A 5,174-nucleotide genomic window follows, 5' to 3' on the forward strand; every position below is an offset into this window, starting at 1 on the left:
CTTGAGTATTTTCTATCCGCAGTTCTCAATTCGAACCACTAGATGGCAGAAGAGACCTGTGTGTTTTCACAAAGACTCGTGACTGAGAAAGAGAGTTTAGTATGAGTGGATTGAGGATAGATATGTACAGTAAAACGTCAACATGTAGGATATCTCTGATTTAACATGATTATAATTCACAGTTAATGGCCAACATATCAGTCCTTGGGTTGAGAGAGAAGAAGACATGGACATATCAGTCCCTGGGTTGAGAGAGAAGAAGACATGGACATATCAGTCCTTGGGTTGAGAGAGAAGAAGACATGGACATATCAGTCCCTGGGTTGAGAGAGAAGAAGACATGGACATATCAGTCCTTGGGTTGAGAGAGAAGAAGACATGGACATATCAGTCCTTGGGTTGAGAGAGAAGAAGACATGGACATATAGAGTAATCCCAGCAAACCAAAAAAAAAATGAGTCCTTGTGGAAGTTCCATGAACATTCGTCTCGGTCGCGACAAAATGTTCTCATTAAACACAAAAAAAATCTGTCCAGTCGTATTGATGATTATAGAGTGTCTTTCCACTAGTGGTTAGAGTGTAGAGGAGGTAGGTAGCCTAGTGGTTAGAGTGTAGAGGAGGTAGGTAGACTAGTGGTTAGAGTGTAGAGGAGGCAGGTAGCCTAGTGGTTAGAGTGTAGAGGAGGCAGGTAGACTAGTGGTTAGAGTGTAGAGGAGGTAGGTAGTCTAGTGGTTAGAGTGTAGAGGAGGTAGGGTAGCCTAGTGGTTAGAGTGTAGAGGAGGTAGGTAGTCTAGTGGTTAGAGTGTAGAGGAGGTAGGTAGACTAGTGGTTAGAGCGTAGAGGAGGCAGGTAGCCTAGTGGTTAGAGTGTAGAGGCGGCAGGTAGTCTCCTGTGTGGTGAGTGGTTAGAGTGTAGAGGAGGCAGGGTGGCCTAGTGGTTAGAGTGTAGAGGAGGCAGGTAGTCTAGTGGTTAGAGTGTAGAGGAGGTAGGTAGCCTAGTGGTTAGAGTGTAGAGGAGGTAGGTAGACTAGTGGTTAGAGTGTAGAGGAGGCAGGTAGTCTAGTGGTTAGAGTGTAGAGGAGGCAGGTAGACTAGTGGTTAGAGTGTAGAGGAGGTAGGTAGACTAGTGGTTAGAGTGTAGAGGAGGCAGGTAGCCTAGTGGTTAGAGTGTAGAGGAGGCAGGTAGCCTAGTGGTTAGAGTGTAGAGGAGGCAGGTAGCCTAGTGGTTAGAGTGTAGAGGAGGCAGGTAGTCTAGTGGTTAGAGTGTAGAGGAGGTAGGTAGTCTAGTGGTTAGAGTGTAGAGGAGGTAGGTAGTCTAGTGGTTAGAGTGTAGAGGAGGCAGGTAGCCTAAACAGAGTGTAGAGGAGGCAGGGTGGCCTAGTGGTTAGAGTGTTATACCACATCTTTCCATAGACCTCTATACCACATCATTTTCCATAGACGTTCCTTTCCATAGACCTTAGGAGGCAGGGTAGCCTAGTGGTTAGAGTGTAGAGGAGGCAGGTAGACAGTGGTTAGAGTGTAGAGGAGGTAGGTAGCCTAGTGGTTAGAGTGTAGAGGAGGCAGGTAGTCTAGTGGTTAGACATAGAGGAGGCAGGTAGACTAGTGGTTAGAGTGTAGAGGAGTGTAGGACAGCCTAGTGGTTAGAGTGTAGCGGAGGCAGGTAGCCTATGAGGTAGGTAGACTAGTGGTTAAGTGTAGAGGAGGCAGGTAGCCTAGTGGTTAGAGTGTAGAGGAGGCAGGGTAGCCTAGTGGTTAGAGTGTAGAGGAGGTAGGTAGCCTCAGTGGTTAGAGTGTAGAGGAGGCAGGTAGTCTAGTGGTTAGAGTGTAGAGGAGGTAGGTAGTCTAGTGGTTAGAGGAGGCAGGTAGCCTAGTGGTTAGAGTGTAGAGGAGGTAGGGTAGACTAGTGGTTAGAGGAGGCAGGTAGCCTAGTGGTTAGAGCGTTGGACTAGTAACCGAAAGGTTGCAAGTTCAAATCCCATAGAGCTGACAAGGTACAAAATCTGTCGTTCTTCCCCTGAACAGGCAGTTAACCCACTGTTCCTAGGCTTTCATTGAAAATAAGAATTTGTTCTTAACTGACTTGCCTAGTAAAATAAAGGTAAAATAAAAATAAAATTACAAGGACCTTCCTTAAAACACATTTAATATGTTATTCAAAGGTTCCCAGAATGTTTCTTTAGGTTGTGGGAACAGTCGGATGGGGAACATTGTGGGGACATGACAAAAGACATGTTCCCAAAACAAACCAACTGTCCGCTTGTCGATGATTCTACTTTGTTTATTTTAGAGAACTAAACATTTACCCGATGTTTGCAACAACGTTCCTTAAAACACATTTCATCTGTTCTTTAAAGGTTCCCAGAATATTTCATTGGACTAGATTAGAAGTTCACAAAACCTGTCCAGTTATGCAGATAATTCAACAATGTTTATTAAACAATTCACCTGATGTTTACAAGAACGTTGGAGATCAACATTTTGTCTGTTCTTTAAAAGGTACCAGAAAGTTTATTTTAGGTTGTGGGAACATTGTAGGGGATATGACAAGACATAGTTTCCGAACAGACAGCCATGTCTATATCAGGGGATCCCAAAACTTCTCTTTGATATTGCAAGAATGTACGGTCTTTACAAGAGATAAGTTCCCAAAACACCACAGAACAGCCTTTCTAAGATCATTACAAGAGATAAGTTCCCAAAACACCACAGAACAGCCTTTCTAAGATCATTACAAGAGATAAGTTCCCAAAACACCACAGAACAGCCTTTCTAAGTCATTACAAGAGATAAGTTCCCAAAACACCACAGAACCCTTTCTAAGATCATTACAAGAGATAAGCACAGAACAGCCTTTCTAAGATCATTACAAGAGATAAGTTCCCAAAACACCACAGAACAGCCTTTCTAAGATCTTTACAAGAGATAGGTTCCCAAAACACCACAGAACAGCCTTTCTAAGATCATTACAAGAGATAAGTTCCCAAAACACCACAGAACAGCCTTTCTAAGATCATTACAAGAGATAAGTTCCCACACCAATGGAGACAGCTAGTCTTCCTGTGGATCCCCATTAGCCCACACCAAATGGAGACAGCTAGTCTTTCTGTGGATCCCCATTAGCCAACACCAATGGAGACAGCTAGTCTTCCTGTGGATCCCCATTAGCCAACACCAATGGAGACAGCTAGTCTTCCTGTGGATCCCCATTAGCCAACACCAATGGAGACAGCTAGTCTTCCTGTGGATCCCCATTAGCCAACACCAATGGAGACAGCTCGTCTTTCTGGGGATCCCCATTAGCCCACACCAATGGAGACAGCTAGTCTTTCTGGGGATCCCCATTAGCCCACACCAATGGAGACAGTCTTCCAGGGGATCCCCTTTAGCCCACACCAATGGAGACAGCTAGTCTTTCTGGGGATCCCCATTAGCCCACACCAATGGAGACAGTCTTCCAGGGGATCCCCTTTAGCCCACACCAATGGAGACAGCTAGTCTTCCTGTGGATCCCCATTAGCCAACACCAATGGAGACAGCTAGTCTTCCTGTGGATCCCCATTAGCCAACACCAATGGAGACAGCTAGTCTTCCAGGGGATCCCATTAATAGTTATTAGCCAATATCAATGGAGACAGCTAGTCTTTCTGTGGATCCCCATTAGCCAACACCAATGGAGACAGCTAGTCTTCCTGTGGATCCCCATTAGCCAACACCAATGGAGACAGCTAGTCTTCCTGGGGATCCCCATTAGCCCACACCAATGGAGACAGCTAGTCTTTCTGGGGGATCCCCATTAGCCCACACCAATGGAGACAGCTAGTCTTTCTGAGGATCCTCATTAGCCCACACCAATGGAGACAGCTAGTCTTTCAGGGGATCCCCATTAGCCAACACCAATGGAGACAGTCTTCCAGGGGATCCCCTTTAGCCCACACCAATGGAGACAGCTAGTCTTTCTGGGGATCCCCATTAGCCCACACCAATGGAGACAGCTAGTCTTTCAGGGGATCCCCATTAGCCCACACCAATGGAGACAGCTAGTCTTTCAGGGGATCCCCATTAGCCCACACCAATGGAGACAGCTAGTCTTCCTAGGGATCCCCATTAGCCCACACCAATGGAGACAGCTAGTCTTCCAGGGGATCCCCATTAGCCAACACCAATGGAGACAGCTAGTCTTTCTGGGGATCCCCATTAGCCCAACACCAATGGAGACAGCTAGTCTTCCAGGGGATCCCCTTTAGCCAACACCAATGGAGACAGCTAGTCTTCCTGGGGATCCCCATTAGCCAACATGGGGACCAATGGAGACAGCTAGTCTTCCAGGGGATCCCCATTAGCCAACACCAATGGAGACAGCTAGTCTTTCTGGGGATCCCCATTAGCCCACACCAATGGAGACAGCTAGTCTTCCTGTGGATCCCCATTAGCCAACACCAATGGAGACAGCTAGTCTTCCAGTGGATCCCCATTAGCCAACACCAATGGAGACAGCTAGTCTTTCTGGGGATCCCCTTTTGCCCAAACCAATGGAGACAGCTAGTACTGGGGATAGCCCACACCAATGGAGACAGACAGGGGATCCAGATTAGCCAACACCAATGGAGACAGTCTTACTGGGGATCCCTATTAGACAACACCAATGGAGACAGATGGGGACTATTAGCCAACACCAATGGAGACAGATGGGGACCTATTAGCCAACACAATGGAGACAGACAGACAGACAGACAGACAGACAGACAGACAGACAGACAGACAGACAGACAGACAGACAGACAGACAGACAGACAGACAGACAGACATGTAGAGAGATAGACATGTAGAGAGATAGACATGTAGAGAGATAGACATGTAGAGAGATAGACATGGAGAGAGATAGACAGATAGACATGGAGAGAGATAGACAGATAGACATGGAGAGAGATAGACAGATAGACATGGAGAGAGATAGACAGATAGACATGGAGAGAGATAGACAGATAGACATGGAGAGAGATAGACAGATAGACATGGAGAGAGATAGACAGATAGACATGGAGAGAGATAGACAGATAGACATGGAGAGAGATAGACAGATAGACATGGAGAGAGATAGACAGATAGACATGGAGAGAGATAGACAGATAGACATGGAGAGAGATAGACAGATAGACATGGAGAGAGATAGA

At 46.3% G+C, this 5,174-nt stretch overlaps 1 long non-coding RNA gene across 5 annotated transcripts; it reads left to right on the forward strand.

Annotated features, from left to right (window-relative positions):
* Positions 1 to 578: 578 nt before the first annotated feature.
* On the forward strand, positions 579 to 1,857 carry LOC127925175 (uncharacterized). 5 transcript variants are annotated; one of them, XR_008120018.1, is made up of 3 exons: positions 579 to 657; positions 991 to 1,342; positions 1,809 to 1,857. It is a non-coding gene; the product is annotated as an uncharacterized LOC127925175 (long non-coding RNA). The 5 variants fall into 5 exon arrangements; XR_008120014.1 differs by having other exon boundaries at positions 581 to 749; positions 955 to 1,342; XR_008120017.1 differs by having other exon boundaries at positions 581 to 749; positions 1,051 to 1,342.
* Positions 1,858 to 5,174: the final 3,317 nt, after the last annotated feature.

This window comes from Oncorhynchus keta, unplaced genomic scaffold (genome assembly GCF_023373465.1).
Source record: "Oncorhynchus keta strain PuntledgeMale-10-30-2019 unplaced genomic scaffold, Oket_V2 Un_contig_5214_pilon_pilon, whole genome shotgun sequence".
NCBI lineage: Eukaryota > Metazoa > Chordata > Actinopteri > Salmoniformes > Salmonidae > Oncorhynchus > Oncorhynchus keta.